Source organism: Hyperolius riggenbachi, chromosome 2 (genome assembly GCF_040937935.1).
Source record: "Hyperolius riggenbachi isolate aHypRig1 chromosome 2, aHypRig1.pri, whole genome shotgun sequence".
Classification (NCBI taxonomy): Eukaryota; Metazoa; Chordata; class Amphibia; order Anura; family Hyperoliidae; genus Hyperolius; species Hyperolius riggenbachi.
The window spans coordinates 343,296,896-343,316,373 of NC_090647.1; positions in this window are offsets into that span (position 1 = coordinate 343,296,896).

Here is a 19,478-nt window from a genome sequence, read left to right on the forward strand (position 1 = left end):
TCATACTTTGGGCCTGCGCAGTGCACCCATGCTCCTACACTGAGCGGAGTGTGGCAGTAAGCAATATTCAAATTCAACGTTGAATATTGTAGTAAGGATCCACAGCACAGGAACAGAAGAGTGTAGGAAGACTGGGGAAGCCTCTGGACTATCCAGATACTTCAACGCACCAAAAACGCAGCAAAATCGCACAAAAACTCACACAACATTAACATAAAACATGAAATAAAACACAGCCTTTCACGCTATGTTATGTGTGCACCTAAAGGAAACTTTGAGAATGCTCTATGAGGTGTTGCACTAATGCAAAACATGTTTCAACTGTCTGATTAATAATATGTTCTGTAAATGACCGCAACAGAGGAAAAAATTCAATGGTTTACAGTGCATTGTACTCAGGGACATGCATACATCTTATTTGTCACTGTAATTACTATATCTACCAATTCTGTATTTTGTACCAGTGCCTACCATATATTTGGTGTATACAATTGTCTGTATTATTATGCACCCATGTTTGCTTCTGAGGCCTCTTGCACACTACATGCGATTCCGATTTGCGTTTTTTAATCGATTTTAACATGTGATTCTGATTTACAATTTTTATTCGGTACTGCATGTTGAAATTGGATGGGTTTACTAGGCTTTATGCTGGGCATACACGGCGTCGAGGGAGGCTTATCAATCGAGCCTGACGGCTCGATTGATAATATCCGACATGTCCGATCACCGGGGGGATCGATTCCGCGCTCGATACCCACGGGCGGACAATAGCGGCGAATCAAGCGGAAGATAAGAAGCGCCGGCAGGGACTAGCGGGAATCGATCTGTGCGCACGCGCGGACGAGTGGGGACGCGGCGGGAGTCGATCCGGCAGCCGATTAGCCGCTGGATCGACCCGTGTATGCCCAGCATTAGACATAAATGGAGGAGGGTTAGTAGAAGAATTAGAGTACAGAGGTTGATAGCAGAAAATTGATATATACATGCTTTTAAAGCGGGATTGTCACCATAAAAATTTATTTTCAACAACTGGTCTGAGTGTATTAAGTGATAAAGATGCTAATCCTGCATTCAAAACTTTCAAAACTTTTGCTGTTATGGTTTGGAGTTACCACATACCTTAGGAGCACTGGCCCTTTAATTGCCATTGCCACATAGTTGCATGCTGGGTTATCTTTTTATTTATAATATTCCTCCTCTTCCCTTTATTTTCCCCTCCTTCTAATGACATAAGACTGTACACTTCCTAGTATAGACCTCAGTGGGAGTGTCTGAAGACTCTCGGAGGAGGGCGGGTAATGAATACATAATTAGCAAGAGAAGAAAAAAAAGAGTGAGGGAGGAAATGATGTCAGGATTAGCTTCATTCAAAGGTAACCAAGATGGAAACTGTCTAGAATAGGATTCTCTGCTTTTCCTTTATAAAATTCACAGGAATCATAACGTGGACAGTGCAATACATCTGTTATGTAAGTAGAACTAGTATTTATCTACTTATATATGTGTGTTTTATTTCTAGGTTACCATGGGTGTTACTTGTTCTTTAAGGTTAGAGATGTCGCGAACCTCCGATTTTCGGTTCGCGAACCGGGTTCGCGAACTTCTACGGAAGGTTCGGTTCGCGTAAAAGTTCGCGAACCGCAATAGACTTCAATGGGGAGGCGAACTTTGAAAAATAGAAAAAATTATGCTGGCCACAAAAGTGATGGAAAAGATGTTTCAAGGGGGGGGGGGGGGGGAGCATAGCGGAGTGGGATACATGCCCAAAGTCCCGGGGAAAAATCTGGATTTGACGCAAAGCAGCGATTTAAGGGCAGAAATCACATTGAATGCTAAATTGCAGGCCTAAAGTGCTTTCAAACATCTTGCATGGGTATACATCAATTAGGGAGTGTAATTAGAGTTCTGCTTCACACTGACACACCAAACTCACTGAGTAACGCACCGCAAACAGCTGTTTGCGTAGTGACGGCCGTGCTGGACTGGTGCGCACCGTGGCCAGAGTGTAGGCCGTGGCGTTTTTCAAGCCCATATGGTCGCCGGGCTGTGGTAGCCCACTGATAGAACAACAGTGACTGTCCAGCTGATCAAATTTGGTCTGACCACAATGAAGCAACGACCTTATTATCTTTTGTGTGCCACCCCCACCCGAGACACTCAAATAGCCGGCGGTCATTGCTTCATTGTGATGCGCAAGCCCCTTCACCGCGGCAAGGTAATGATCACGAAGGGGGATGGGCACATGTACATGCCATTTGTTTTTTTTGTTGCAGCCGCCCGCAGTGCAGCCAGAAAAATTAGGCAGGCATGAACACGCACCAGAGAAATTCGTGTAGCGGCCGCTGCTAGCAGCGGCCTTAAAAATTCAGGAATCCGCCTAGAGTCCTGGACCCTGTTGGTGGTGGCGGAGAAGGCAGTCAAGCGGCCTGCAGGCAGAGATGCTGTGTGTGGGGACTGACTTAGTCTTCGGTCGTGCAGTAGCCCTCCGTGATCCATTCCTCATTCATTTTGATAAAGGTCAGGTACTGAACACTGTCGTGACTTAGGCGTCTTCTCTTCTCAGTAACTATGCCTCCAGCTGCACTGAAGGTCCTTTCTGACAGGACGCTTGCGGCAGGGCAAGAGAGAAATTGTATGGCAAATTGGGACAGCTCTGGCCACAGGTCAAGCCTGCGCAACCAGTAGTCCAAGGGTTCATCGTCGCTTTTCGCAGAGTCTACATCCACACTCAAGGCCAGGTAGTCAGCTACCTGCCGGTCCAGGCATTGGTGGAGGGTGGATCCGGAAGGACTATGGCGAGGAGTTGGACTAAAGAACGTCCGCATGTTCGACATCACCCTGAGATCGCTGGAGTGTCCTGTCCTTGCCTGCGTGGAGGCGGGTTACTGCCAGTGGTACCTTGATTGCGTTGTGCAGCCACATCACCCTTAAACGCATTGTAAAGCATCATCGACAGCTTGTTCTGCAAGTGCTGCATCCTTTCTGCCTTGTGTTGACTTGGTAACAGGTCCGCCACTTTGTGCCTGTACCGAGGGTCTAGTAGCGAGGCCACCCAGTACAGGTCATTCGTCTTAAGTTTTTTAATACGGGGGTCCCTCAACAGGCTGGACAACATGAAAGAGGACATCTGCACAGAGTTGGATGCAGACATACTCTCCATCTCCTCTTGCTCTTCCTCAGTGACGGGATGCAACTCCTCTTCCTCCCCCCAGCCACGAACAATACCACGGGAACGTGGAGCAGCAGAAGCCCCCTGTGACGGCTGCCACGGTTGTTCTTCTTCCGCCGCCTCTTCCTCCTCCACAGAAACACCTTCCTCATCATCACCATCATCAGAGTCTGACTCCTCTCCTTCCCAACACGACTCCTCTTCTTCCTCCTCCTCGTCCCCCCTCTGTGCTGCGGCAGGTGTTGTGGGAACATCGGGTTCGGGTGTAAATGGCTCCCTTGACTCCTGCTGCCGTAACTCTTCTCATTCACGCTCCTCCACAGCTGTATCCACCACTCTACGCACGGCACGCTCCAGGAAGTAGGCGTAGGGGATCAAATCGCTGATGGTGCCCTCATCGCAACTCACCAGTTTGGTCACCTCCTCAAAGGGCTCCATGACCCTGCATGCATTTCGCATCAGTGTCCAGTTGTTGGGCCACAACATCCCCATCCTCCCAGATTGTATCCTTGTACTGTAATGATACAGGTACTGGGTGACGGCTTTCTCCTGGTCTAGCAGGCGAGAGAACATCAGCAGGGTGGAATTCCAGCGAGTCGGGCTATCGAAAATCAGGCGTCTCATCGGCAAGTTGTTTCTACGCCGAATGTCCGCAAAGCGTGCCATGGCCTTGTAAGAGCGCCTGAAATGCCCACACAACTTCCTGGCCTGCTTCAGGACGTCCTCTAAGCCTGGGTACTTGGACACAAATCTTTGCACGACCAGATTCAGGGTACTTGGACACAAATCTTTGCACGACCAGATTCAGCACATGTGCCATGCAGGGTATGTGTGTTAGCTTTCCCAAATTCAACGCAGCAATGAGATTGCTGCCATTGTCACACACCACGTTGCTGATCTCAAGCTTGTGCGTGGTCAGCCATTGCTCCACCTGTTTGTTAAGAGCAGCCAGGAGAGCTGCTCCAGTGTGACTTTCCGCTTTCTGGCAAGACATGTCTAACACTGTGTGACACCGTCGTACCTAGCATGCAGCATAGGCCCTGGGGTGCTGGGGCTGTGTAGCTGGAGAGGAGATCGCGGCACCAGCCAAGGAGCAGGAGGAGGATGACGACAGCGAAGCGGTGGTAGCAGGTGGAGAGGAGGTGGCTGGAGGCCTGCCTGCAAGCCGTGGAGGTGTGACAAGTCGGTCCGCTGCGCAGCCACTTACTCCCTGCTTGCTGCCATCGGTCACCAGGTTGGCCCAATGGGCTGTGTATGTAATGTAGTGGCCCTGCCCGTGCTTGGCAGACCAGGCATCCGTGGTCAGGTGGACCCTTGACCCAATGCTGTGTGCCAGAGATGACACCACTTGCCTCTCAACTGCACGGTACAGTTTGGGTATGGCCTTTTGCGAAAAATAATTGCGGCCTGGTATCTTCCACTGCGGTGTATCAATGGCCACAAACTTACGGAAAGCCTCCGACTCCACCAGCTTGTATGGTAATAGCTGGCGAGTTAATAGTTCCGCCACGCCAGCTGTCAGACGCCGGGCGAGAGGGTGACTGGCAGACATTTGCTTCTTACGCTCAAATACTTCCTTCACGGACAGCTGGGTACTGCTGTGGGCAGAGGAGAAGGAACCGCTGAAGGGAAGAGGCGGTGTGGAGGAGGGTGACTGTGAAGGTGCAAGGGAGAAAGTGGATGAAGATGATGCACCTGAAGGAGGAAGAGGAGAAGGAGGGTGGCTTGTCTTTTGAGGGGTGCTGCTTTTCCTCAGGTGTTCTTGCCATAGCTGTTTGTGCCTTCTCTCCAGGTGCCTTCGTAAGGCACTTGTCCCTACGTGAGAGTTGGCCTTTCCATGGCTCAATTTTTGCTGGCAGAGACAACAGATTGCTTTGCTCCGATCTGAGACACACACGTGAAAAAATTTCCAAATCACTGAACCCCCCTGGGGTGATGGCGCTACGGTGGCATCAGCAGCTGACGTTGAAGGGCATGTTGGCTGGCTGGCCATAGCTGGTGATACATGGTGCCGGACACTGCCCCCAGCTGTTTCTGAGGACGAGCTCCCTCTGCTTCTATCATGGAGTCGTCTCCTCCTACTCCTCTCTGACTCCTCCTCTGAACTGTCCCCTTGGTCATCTCCTCTACCGGGAACATATGTAGTATCCGTATAATCGTCATCATAATCCTCCTGGCCAGCTGCGCTTTCCTCAGACACCTCCTCAAGTGCACCAACTTCAGGTGGTCCACCATCATCCCCATCCACACACGTTACGTCCATACTATCGCCACCTACCTCAGAAGTATGAGGTGGTGTACCTGCGCCTTCTTGTTGTTGTTGCAGTAGTGGCTGGGAATCAGTGATTTCACCACCACCACCAAATAACTCCTGCGAAGTGTCAAATGCAGTGGATGTGGTGCTTGTTGTAGCGCTGGTGGCTGCGGGAGATGAGGTGTTCTGTGTTAAATACTCAAGCACCTCCTCACGATTTTGGGAAGTGATGGCACGTGCCTTCTTCTAAGCACTGTATTTTGGGGCAGGTCCACACGAAATCACAGTTAGATGCAGTGAGCTGGGTTCACTGAACAGTAAAGGTACTTAAGATGCAGTGAGGTGGGTTCTCACTCAACACAACAGGTAGTTAGATGCAGTGAGGTGGCCAGGTGGGTTCTCACTCAGCACAACAGGTAGTTAGATGCAGTGAGCTGGGTTCACTCAACACAACGCTAGGTATATGCAGTGATGAGGTGGGTTAAGTAAACACAACAGGTACTGGGTAGTTAGATGCAGTGAGCTGGGTTCACTGAACAGTAAAGGTACTTAAGATGCAGTGAGATGGGTTCTCACTCAACACAACAGGTAGTTATATGCAGTGAGCTGGGTTCACTCAACACAACGCTAGGTATATGCAGTGATGAGGTGGGTTAAGTAAACACAACAGGTACTGGGTAGTTAGATGCAGTGAGCTTTGTTCACTCAACACAAAGCTAGGTATATACAGTGATGAGGTGGGTTAAGTAAACACAACAGGTACTGGGGTATATGCAGTACTGGGTAGTACAATGTGCAGCTCCCTGTCACACACACAGGTAGTCACTGAATGTGCTGGGCTGCTGGCAGTGGCACACACAATATCAATTAGCAAGGCTGTGCATGCAACAAAAGTGTCAGTTTGACACACAGAAAAAAAAATATGTACAGGATGAGCTCTGAAAAGAGCTGTTGCTGGGTGCTTTAAAAGCAATATTAATCAGTCAGGAGCAAGCAAAGCAGCCTAGAACCTAACTAATCTGTCCCTAGGAGAAAAAGCCTGCAGCAGCTGTCCCTTTCCTCTCTCTAGCAGGCACACGAGTGAGGCTAATGGCCGCCGGACCCTGTCTTATATAAGAGGGGGTGGGGCTCCAGGGCTTAGTGTAGCCTGAATGGCTACAATGTGCCTGCTGACTGTGATGCAGAGGGTCAAAGTTGACCCTCATAGTGCATTATGGGGCGAATCGAACTTCCGCAAAAGGTCGCCTGGTGCAGGCGAACGCGAACCCCCTAAGTTCGCCTGGAACCGTTCGCCGGCGAACCGTTCGCTACATCTCTATTTAAGGTACCTCTTTATATTGCTATGCAAAACATTATTAGTGTATATATAATTAATATATACATTAATTTTGCCCTCCACTTTTGTTTCCAGTTAATTGCTTTATATGTTTATGTTTACCTGTTTATTATGAAGACTTGCTTATCCTCTACACCCTCACTTAAGGAAAAAAAATATATAGAAATGTTATAATTGTATCTTATAACTTTTCTTCAATGAAAAAGATTGTTAAAACAAAGAAAATTGGTATAATTACTATCCTCAATAGTAGAATATTGGTTTAATTACTGATATTCTACTATCGATATTACCTGGGGCCCAGTTTTCCTCATACCTCTGTTGCATGTACATGCATAATTGGCATCCGAGGAAGCAACTGCATTCCATGAAACATGCTTCAGACACTAACAACTGAATTCAAATGAATTAACCCTTTTATATACACACCAACTCTAAAAGATATTAACATTTAAAAGGTCACCAGCTCTCTCACCTTTAATACATACATTTTGATGAGTTTTACTCAATCCTGGGCATCTGTCTATGCAGTGGCTGGCATAGTTATGAACATTTACCATACAATCACCTAAAGGATTATTAGGAACACCATACTAATACGATGTTTGACCCCCTTTCGCCTTCAGAACTGCCTTAATTCTATGTGGAATTGATTCAACAAGGTGCTGAAAGCATTCTTTAGAAATGTTGGCCCATATTGATAGGATAGCATCTTGCAGTTGATGGAGATTTGTGGGATGCACATCCAGGGCATGAAGCTCCCGTTCCATCACATCCCAAAGATGCTCTGTTGGGTTGAGATAAGTACAGTGAACTCATTGTCATGTTCAAGAAACCAATTTGAAATGATTCAAGCTTTGTGACATGGTGCATTATCCTGCTAGAAGTAGCCATCAGAGGATGGGTAAATGGTGGTCATGAAGGGATGGACATGGTCAGAAACAATGCTCAGGTAGCCCGTGGCATTTAAACGATGCCCAATTGGCACTAAGGGGCCTAAAGTGTGCCAAGAAAACATCCCCCACACCATTACACCAGCACCAGCCTGCACAGTGGTAACAAGGCATGATGGATCCATGTTCTCATTCTGTTTACGCCAAATTCTGACTCTATCAAAAGTCATCAGACCAGGCAACATTTTTTCAGTCATCAACTGTCCAATTTTTGTGAGCTCGTGCAAATTGTAGCCTCTTCTTCCTATTTGTAGTGGAGATGAGTGGTACCCGGTGGGGTCTTCTGCTGTTGTAGCCCATCCGCCTCAAGGTTGTGCGTGTTGTGGCTTCACAAATGCTTTGCTGTATACCTCGGTTGTAACGAGTGGTTATTTCAGTCAACGTTGCTCTTCTATCAGCTTGAATCAGTCGGCCCATTCTCCTCTGACCTCTAGCATCAACAAGGTATTTTTGCCCACAGGACTGCCGCATACTGGATGTTTTTCCCTTTTCACACTATTCTTTGTAAACCCTAGAAATGGTTGTGCGTGAAAATCCCAGTAACTGAGCAGATTGTGAAATAATCAGACCAGCCCGTCTGGCACCAAGAACCATGCCGCGCTCAGAATTGCTTAAATCACCTTTATTTCCCATTCTGATTGGTTGATTAGATAACTGCATTATTGAGAAAATGAACAGGTGTTCCTTATAATCTTTTAGGTAAGTGTATGTATATATGGTATATCTACTGTATAAATGACTGTATAAATGTAATTATGTTAAGTGCTTAAATTTGTTAATACTGTAGTAAAGATGCCCATCAATGACACAATCTTGACTGTACCGAATCAATGTAGTAGAAGGATAAACTAAGTGATGATACTTTCAAGAGATACTTTAGGCAGGCCCTGTCATAGAAGTTAGATCAAGTTTGTTTTATTCATTGGCACCTTTATTGAAAGGAACAATCTGTTTTAACTAATGTTTAATAACATTTAACTTTTTTTTTCCTCTTTAGCATTTGCGTGGGGTGATGTTCTTTCTGTAAAATACATTAATCCCAAGTAATCCCCAATGTTTTAAAGTTACTGAAGCTCATCTTCCCTTTTTTTACTTCAGTCCGGTTAGGGTTGAGCATCTAGAATTTATATTTGGATGCCACTAAAGCACTGATTTTGCAGCTGCTCCATCTGTGCAGGCCATACCATCTCTTTTAAGGGTCCTGGTTCGATTCCCGGAACATAAGTTATCAAAACTCTGACTGAGCATTTGGTGTCATTGTCCTGCTACAAAATGAATTAAAGGGCAACTGAAGTGAGAAGACTATGGAGGCTGCCATGTTTATTTCCTTTTAAACAATACCAGTTGCCTGGCAGCCCTGCTGGTCTGTTTGGCTGCAGAAGTGTCTAAATAACCCCAGAAACAAACATGCAGCTAATCTGTCAGATCTGACAATAATGTCAGAAACACCTGATCTACTGCATGCTTGTTCAGGGTCTATGGTTAAAAGTATTATGCTGGGGATACACAGTACGCTTTTTTTTATCAATTGAGCTGCTGATGGCTCGATTGATAATTTCCGACGTGTCCGATACCCCGCCGGATCTGTTCCGCGCTCGATACCAGCGGGCAGGACAATAGAAGAAACAAGCGCAAGATAAGAAGCTGCCCGCGGGGAAGAGCGGGAATCGATCCGGGCGCCCCCGGGGATGCGCTGGAATCTATCGAGCGGCTCGATACACGGTACAAAACGTACCGTGTATCCCCAGCATAAGAGGCAGAGGGTCAACAGGGCTGCCAGGCAACTGGTTTTGCTTAAAAGGAAATAAACATGGCAGCCTCTCTCTCTCTTTAGTTGTCTTTTAAGGATGAACAAAAACCTCACTGAATGATGGATAAGTATCTGCCTGAGCTTACTAGCATTGAGGAGACTACCAGTTCTGACCAAATCCCCAACTCCATATGCAAAGATGCAGCTCTACAGTTAACTATCTGCCTTCTGTTACACACAACTTAAGCCCCATCTACACCATGGGACATTGCAGCGATCCGGCGGCTCGATTAGCCGCCAGATCGCCTCTTCCGCGTGCCCGCCACGTCCCCGCTCGCCGCGCGTGCGCCGCATTCGATTCCCCGCTCGTGCCCGCTTGTCCCCGCCGGCGCCGCTTATCTCCCGCACGATTCCCTGCCATTGTCCCCTCGCGGAGATCGAGCAGGGAACCGGTGGTGCGGAGATCCGTCCTGTCGGATCTTATCAATCGAGCCGCATCAGCAGCTCGATTGATAAGGAGCATCGCGGCCGCATCTACTCGTGTAGATGCGGCTTTAGCCCTCAGTCACACTATGCCAGGGGTGTCGAATTTAAATACAAAGTGGGCTGAAATTGTCACGGGCCAACCTCAATGTCCAGTGGCCACCTCTCTACCTTATAAAGTTCCCTGGTGTCTAATAGCCCCCTCCATCCACTATACAGTTCCCCGATGTTTAGTTGTCCTCCCTCCCTCAGCTATATAATTCCCTGATGTTTAGTGGTCCTCCCTTACCTATACAGTTCCCTGGTGTTTAGTGGCCCCCTTCCCTCTCCTAAACAGTTCCCTGGTATCTAGTGCTGCCCCCCCCCCCCCCACACACACACACAAACACGTGGCTTTCCTTGTGATCTAGGACTTACCCTCCAATACAGCTTCTATGATGAGGTCTAGAGTGGGCCAAACATAATGCAAAGTGAGGAAACCATCTGAGGGCCAAAACTGATGGCTCCAAGGGCCAAATCTGGCCCACGGGCCGGAGTTTGACATGTATGCACTATGCACAGTGTGTTGTGCAATAATATAATGCTTTGGCACATGCAAACTCACTATCTGTATCACTCAACAGACACGTTCATGTCTCTGCATTGCAATGGATTCCATTATCATAACGCACTGCCTATAACATGTTTCTGGATACTGGGCATGGAAATGGAATGTTCTGCAGTAATAGTAAGCACTGGATGGGTTAAAATAATGTGTGCATTGTAATTGATGTCTTGCATCAGTACATGCATAGTGTGCATAAGGTATAAAAGTCTACATTCCCCCTTATCAATTGTAAAAAATGCATGTACTGTGGGGGAGGGTGAGCCATGCACCCTAGGGCCCATTTACACTTAATCAGTTGGTGCGAGTTAGTGTGCGTTAGTACGTGTTGGTATGCGTTTTTTCCATAGCAGTGCATTGTGAAAAATATTTCAGTTACAACGCGTTAAGTGTGAAAGGTGCCATAGGAAAACATGGGCATTACTTTGAAAATCAGTTTTCTTTCATTTATAACTGAGAGCAACTGATTAAGTGTAAAAGGGACCTAGAAGAAAACACAGAGCAGGAGCCCAAATGGTGCAGCACGTCACAAAGTATATGAAAATGAAAATGAGGTGAAATGAATACTCACAAAGGGAGGTTGCATAGGGAGCAACCAACCACTGAAAGCAGGTGGAGATGCACAAACCCGACTCCACACAGGTACCCAGAGAGGGTGGTGATGGTCGCACTCTTGAAAAACAGCAGTAAGGTCCTGACATGTGGCATCAGCCACGTGGTGACCAGACTTAGCCTTCACAAGGAGGGAAACAAGGGGGTAAGAGGCGCCCAGGAGTTAAAAGCTTTTGAAACCTTTCAGCACAGGAAGTGAATAGAGACCCATTTGTCGTTATTGAGGTAAGCCACCTCCCCCTTTTTCTCTTTTATTTGTTTTTAACTCAGTTTTATACACTCCTGGGCACATCTTACGCCCTTTGAGTTCTGTGTGTCACTTCGATACACGTGTTTACAGCTTCATTTAATACATGAGGGACTGTGTTCATTGTGTGTTGTGTTGCGCCTTCACATATGTAATTAACCCATGACAAAGCAGTACCCATAACTGTGAATGGTCCTGATTCACTAAACTGCGTTAAGATTGCCATGGATAGAGAATGCACAGCAATTTTACCATTACTACCAGTGGCAGCATAGCACGAGTTGCCTAATTAGCGCGACCTGCGTTACCTAAGTATGCTAACAATGTGTCACTAGGTAACATGGGTCATGTTAATTATGCAAATCGTACTGTGCTGTCAGCACACAGCAATCTTATCCCAGTTTAGTGCATTTAGGCCACAAATGTCTGTGCACAATTACACTCTGTAACACACAGGGTCATTTGAATGTATTACCACACACCTTTTTCCACCAACAATATGCACTATAATGAAAGCTGATTGTAGGTATAGCATGATGTACATGTGGAAACGTACATACAGCATATCATAACACATACATTGCGCAATGTGCTTAGTGTGAATGGGCCCTTATAGTGGAAAACAGTGGACGGTTATTTAAATGTGGAGCTGTCAGATATTTAAATGCGAATACTTACAGAAAAGCATTAGATGTGAATGAACCTATTAATTAACAATGAACTGTCAGTGCTAATGTGTTCCTGCATTGTGGAAGAATGCAAAAAAAACCAAAAAAAACACCTCACGTAGTGTGAATGAGGTCGTAATCTATTCCTAAAATCATGAGTCACATAAATAAAATCTGTGACAAAAATGAACTATAGGAAAGGAGAAGAAATTTAGCAGTGTAGTTACGGACATTCAATTATATACAATAGAATCCAAAATATCTTTATTAAATATAAGGCCTCTTGCACACTGCAAGAAATTCAGATTCAGATTCCGCTTTTTAATCTGTTTTTACCTCCGATTCAGATTCAGATTTGCAGTGTGCAAGGAGCAAACTGCAAATCTGAATCTGAATCGGAAGTAAAAACAGATTAAAAAGCGGAATCTGAATCTGAATCGCTTGCAGTGTGCAAGAGGCCTTAGTGTTAAAAAAACACTAATGACAGTGGCAAAAAAAAAAAAAAATGTAACAATGTACTGTAAGGAACTCATCCATCAAGCTATATCAAACTGCAAGAGTTATCCTTAAAATTAGTGACCTACATTTGTTTTTTAAATATAGTTCAAATTTCTAATTATTATCCACTAAGGGCCTGTGCACACTGTTGAATTCCTCAGCTGATTTCAGCAACACATATCAATGAACGGTACTCAGTGACTTCAGATAAGTATACTGCACTGTCTGATGAGTGAGCACAAGTATGTGTTGTACAGCAGTGTTTTCTAACAATAGACGTCTGCATGCGTTCCTGTGTACAACACTGTGCTGTCCCATTCAATATAATTGAATAGGTTAACCACTGCACTTAATTTCTGTAAGCACGCCCACCTGAGTGGATGAGAGTGTGTCTGGATCCTAAGGCTACTTGCATGCAAAATAGTTTCTTCCCAGCCTATCTTGAGAGGATGCGCTATGCCCCACTCACAACCATGCATTTGGTCCACTGTTGTTGTCGTTGCCGAAATTCAGGTCGACTGCCGCCACTATTTGGGGCGTCTGTTCTGCTGACACGGCTCCTGGGTTCTGGGACAAGCGCCAGCAGTCCCCGCAGATGCATACAGCTCCTGTTGTATTATAAAAGATCAATGGGAATCCTACCTAGCAACAGAAAGGATTCTCATTGGTCCACCCATGAACCAATGAGAATCCTGTATAGTGTTAGAGAGGATTCACATTGGTCTTTTGCAATCCAAGGAGCACCCTGTTTTTTTTTGCCGGGATTTCTGGTGCTTGTCCCCAAACCCAGAAAACACATACGACACATAAGAGTAGCTCTGTAATGAATAAACAGCCTAGGGAGACTGGACACTGTCCTTTCTCATCGGCTTTATCATAGACTTGCAATGGTTCCCTTAGCATCTGCAGCATAGGCCTGTTGGGAAAGTATATTTTGCACCCCTTCTATTCTTGTTCCACTCTGTTTCAACTGGAATGTCTGAATGGATCCCATGCTTAACAAAGGATCCAGTTACATATCTGCTTGTGCCCCGCTAAGTTAGAATGTTTTTTTGGGTTGTTTTTTTTTACTGTAGTGTGAACCAGCCCTTAACAAGGCCTATGAAAAAAACATTACTTATTGAGCTATTCCAGGGGCTCACAGATAAATATACTTTAACCATTTCAGCCCGCTGGGATTTTTCACCTCATGCAACAGAGCAATTTTCACTTCCATTCATTCGCCAAAAACTTTATCACTAATTATCACAATGAATTGATCTATATCTTGTTTTTTCCGCCACCAATTAGGCTTTCTTTGGGTGGTACATTTTGCTAAGAATTATTTTTTTCTAAATGCATTTTAATGGGAATATTAAGAAAAAAAATTGAAAAAAATAATTATTTCTCAGTTTTCGGCCGTTATAGCTTTAAAATAATACATGCTACCATAATTAAAACCTATGTACTTTATTTGTCCATTTGTCTCGGTTATTACACCATTTACATTTTGTCCCTATCACAATGTATGGCACCAATATTTTAATTGAAAATATAGGTGCATTTTTTCAGTTTTGCGTCCATCACTACTTACAAGCTTATAATTTAAAAAATGTTCGTAATATACCCTCTTCACATGCATATGTAAGAAGTTCAGACCCTTAGGTAACTATTTATGTTTTTTTTTCCATAAAAATTGTATTTGGGTAATTTTTGGTGTGGGATGTAAACAATTAATTTTAAATGTAACCACTTCACAACTTAGGGGTTTTACCCCTTGAGCACCAGAGCAATTTTCACCTTTCAGCGCTCCTTCCATTCATTTGTCTATGACTTTATCATTACTTATCACAATGAAATGAACTATATCTTGTTTTTTTCGCCACCAATTAGGCTTTCTTTAGGTGGGACATTATGCCAAGAATTATTTTATTCTAAATGTGTTTTAATGGGAAAATAGGAAAAAATGTGGGAAAAAATGTATTATTTTTCAGTTTTCGGCCTTTATAGTCTTTAAATAATGCATGCTACTGTAATTAAAACCCATGAAATTTATTTGCCCATTTGTCCCGCTTATAAAACCATTCAAATTATGTCCCTATCACAATGTTTGGTGCCAATATTTTATTTGGAAATAAAGGTGCATTTTTTTCAGTTTTGCGTCCATCCCTAATTACAAGCCCATAGTTTATTAAGTAACAGTGTTATACCCTCTTGACATAAATATTTAAAAAGTTCAGTCCCTAAGGTAACTATTTATGTATTTTTTTTAATTGTAATTTTTTTTTTTTTTTTTTTTACAAAAAAAAAAAATATTGGGGAGTGTGGGAGGAAATGAGTTAATCTTTAGTGTATAACTAATGTATTTGTATATGAAAAATGCTTTAGGGTGTAGTTTTACTATAAGATGGGCACAGTAAGTTTTTTTTTTATGCGTCCTGCAAGCGTCCGGAAGTACGCTTGCAGGAAGTGTTATGAGGCTGGGAAACTTTTTTTTTTTCACAATGATCGCGCTGCTTCTCGTAGAAGCAGCTGATCATTGCGGGGCTTGGTTCAACGAATGGGAAAGTTTTTTCCCGTTCATTGATCTCCGGGCGAGAACGGGGGCGCACGGACGAGCGAGTGGGAGCGCGGACAACGGCGGGAGCGGCGTCAGGTGCGGATTTCTCCGTCCCTGGTGTTAACAGGGTGGAAAAAAGGGACGGAGAAATCCGCATCGCTGGGGGTAAAGTGGTTAATAATGTGTGTTTATTTTATTAAAAAATGTATGTACATGCAGTTTTACTATTTGGCCACAAGATGGCCACAATAAGATTTTTTTTTTTTAGCCCTGGAAGCGAGAGCTCGCTTCCAGGAAGCACTAGGAGGACAGGAAACTTTTTTTTTTCAGAAAGACAGCGGCCTCTGATAAGAAGCTGTCGGTTTTTCTGCCAGGGACTTAGATCGATGAATGGGAACTATATTCCCATTCATTGATCTCAGCGCTAATGAGTGCAGCACGGGAGCGAGTGGGCGCATTAGATCGCGCAGCAGCCCAGCAGCAGTCGTCTAGATGTGACAATTACGTCCAGGCGGCAGGAGTGGTTAATTGATTCCAGTTACAAATGTCCTGATGAGTGTCATGGTCAATAATCCACTTCAGCAGAGGACAAGGCAAGATAGATATACAACAAATTATGAAGTAAATGACCACTGAATGGCACAAATTAGTTGCAGCACCCAGCTCTCTACACTGCCAAGTGGAGAGCAAGGGGTCAGTCCACTGACACAGAAGTAGCTATACCACACAGCGCAGGGCTGAACACCTCAATACTGGAGCAGGAATCTGGCCATGCTGAAGCAAAATGTATAATAAGAGTTGTGGTGCATGGCCAAGGCCGACTTCATGATTACAAACCTGATTTGGTGCTTTTTACAGATATACTCTATTGCTCAAACAAATATCATTTGTTTGCAATCAAATTCTGATCATTTTATGTATTTTTATTGACAGTGGTGTGAAAAACTATTTGCCCCCTTCCTGATTTCTTATTCTTTTGCATGTTTGTCACACTTAAATTTTTCTGCTCATCAAAAAACGTTAACCATTAGTCAAAGATAACATAATTGAACACAAAATGCAGTTTTAAATTATGGTTTTTATTATTTAGTGAGAAAAAAAACGCAAAACCTACATGGCCCTGAACCTAATAACTGGTTGGGCCACCCTTAGCATCAATAACTGCAATTAAGCGTTTGCGATAACTTGCAACGAGTCTTTTACAGCGCTCTGGAGGAATTTTGCCCCACTCATCTTTGCAGAATTGTTGTAGTTCAGCTTTATTTGAGGGTTTTCTAGCATGAACTGCCTTTTTAAGGTCATGCCACAACATCTCAATAGGATTCAGGTCAGGGCTTTGACTAGGCCACTCCAAAGTCTTCATTTTGTTTTTCTGCAGACATTCAGAGGTGGATTTGCTGGTGTCTTTTGGGTCATTGTCCTGCTCCAGCACCCAAGATCGCTTCAGCTTGAGTTGACGAACAGATGGCCGGACATTCTCCTTCAGGATTTTTTGGTAGACAGTAGAATTCATGGTTCCATCTATCACAGCAAGCCTTCCAGGTCCTGAAGCAGCAAAACAACCCCAGACCATCACACTACCACCACCATATTTTACTGTTGGTATGATGTTCTTTTGCTGAAATGCTGTGTTACTTCTACGACAGATTTAACAGGACACGCACCTTCCAAAAAGTTCAACTTTTGTCTCGGCGGTCCACAAGGTATTTTCCCACAAGTCTTGGCAATCATTGAGATGTTTTTTTTAGCAAAATTGAGACGAGCCTTAATGTTCTTTTTGCTTAAAAGTTTGCGCCTTGGATATCTTCTATGCAGGCCGTTTTCGCCCAGTCTCTTTCTTATGGTGGAGTTGTGAACACTGACCTTAATTGAGGCAAGTGAGGCCTGCAGTTCTTTAGATCTTGTCCTGGGGCCTTTTGTGGCCTCTTGGATGAGTTTTCTCTGCGCTCTTGGGGTAATTTTGGTCGGCCAGCCACTCCTGGGAAGGTTCATCACTGTTCCATGTTTTTGCCATTTGTGGATAATGGCTCTCACTGTGGTTCGCTGGTGTCCCAAAGCTTTAGAAATGGCTTTATAACCTTTACCAGACTGATAGATCTCAATTACAGTACTTTTGTTCTCATTTGTTTCTGAATTTCTTTGGATCTTGGCATGATGTCTAGCTTTTGAGGTGCTTTTGGTCTACTTCTCTGTGTCAGATAGCTCCTATTTAAGTGATTTCTTGATTGAAACAGGTGTGGCAGTAATCAAGCCTGGGGGTGAGTACAGAAATTTAACTCAGGTGTGATAAACCACAGGTAAGTTATTTTTTAACAAGGGGGGCAATCACTTTTTCACACAGGGCCATGTAGGTTTTGAGGTTTTTTTCCTCACTAAATAATCAAAACCATCATTTAAAACTGCATTTTGTGTTCAATTATGTTATCTTTGACTAATAGTTAACGGTTTTTGATGAGCAGAAACATTTAAGTGTGACAAACATGCAAAAGAATAAGAAATCAGGAAGGGGGCAAATAGTTTTTCACACCACTGTATACAGTACCTTTCTGTATTGTTAGCTATTGTGTTTTTGCCACTCACTGACATTGGCTGTGTCATGGCCCTTATCAATTTGAATACTTATATTTAATTAATGCATATTTTCTGTCTCAGGATCTCAGTAATTGCATTCCCAACTACGTTTTAAGTATATAACATTTTGACATATCTGTCCAGTGATGTCAACAATTTTCTCCACACCAGTCCTGATGCATCTATCCATCTATAGGTGAGGTGCTTGGCCTTGTGTTCACATAAGAGATATGGCTTTTTTAGCCACAAGTCTTGCAGAATAAATGAAGGGCCCCCATATGAGTGGCCATAATCATAACAGATTATGGTTGGATACAAATAATGATGATAACATAAAAGTACATGAATCTAGGTTACATTCCATAAGCACTGTGTTAATGGGGCACACATTTCATACTTGTGTATGACTGCATCACAAGCTAGCAAATGTGTATGACTGCGTCACAAGCAAATGTGGGGGCTGGCAGAGGAGAGAGAAGGGGGGGGTGATAGCTGTCAGAGGAGAGGGGCACACACACAATGGCACCCAGTATGCCCCCCCTATTGATGCACCACAGCTCCCAGCATACCCTACATTGAATCACCACAGGTTCCAGCATGTGGCCATAGAGGCACTACAGTTTCCAGGCTACCTCATAAAGCTGTGGAGCCTCCATGGGGGCATGCTGGGAGCTGTGGTTTCTCTTTGGGGGCATGCTGTGGTGGTCCCGGCATCAGTACCAGCCAGCATCACGTCCAGCCAGCCATCCAGCATCATGGCTAGCCTCTTCATGGAGGCACATCTGAGTGCGGCCGCTGCATTGTGGCTGTTTTCTGCTGTGCAGTTACACCACCGCGTATCAGTCGCTGAGACACTTGTTATATAACGCTGCCATTCAGCTGCATTTAAATTACAACCAAATGGTGCTAATTGGCTTAACAAGTGCGCAGTTCAGCCACCTGTCTGAAAAGGTGTAACTGGAATTGTGAATTGGCACTTCAGGGTAATGATGGTTGGTGATCCAAGCATTAAGAGTCTTTTAGTTAATCCAACTGGTGGAAAGTAAAATCTTTTGGGCAGTACAATACAATACAATAACATTTCTATAGCGCTTTTCTCCCATAGGACTCAAAGCGCTTAGACTCTCTCAGATTCAGTAATTGTTAGTAGGATGAAGTATTCACACAAAAAAAGTTACCGTATATTTCTGCAAATGCCGAACTGAACAGGTGGGTTTTCAGTCTGCATTTGAACACGTTCAGGGATGGAGCTGTCCTAATCTGTTGAGGTAGGGAGTGCCAAAACGTAGGGGCAGCATGACAGAAGGCTCTGGGACCAAAAGTTTTCAAGTGGACTCTGGGTATGACTAGATTATTATAACCTCTGGATCTGAGAATGTGGGTATTGCTACACAGCTGCAACATTTCGTTCATGTATCCAGGGCCCAGATTATTCAGTGATTTAAATGTCAGTAGGCCGATTTTGAATAGGACCATCCATTCTAAAGGTAGCCAGTGAAGGGAGTGCAGGACTGGCGTTATGTGGCAGTGACGGGGTTCGTTGGTTAGCAGTCTGGCAGCAGTATTCTGTATCAGCTGTAGGCGGTACAAGTCCTTTTTTGGAAGGCCAGTGTAGAGAGCATTGCAGTAGTCCAGTCGGGAGGTAATGAAGGCATGAACTAAAGTTGGTAGATCTTCTGGGGGGATGAGGTGCTTGATTTTTGCGATGTTCTTAAGGTGAAATAGGATGATTTCACCACAGCAGAGATGTGAGTTCTGAAGTTTAAATCCCCATCAATTAGAACTCCCATG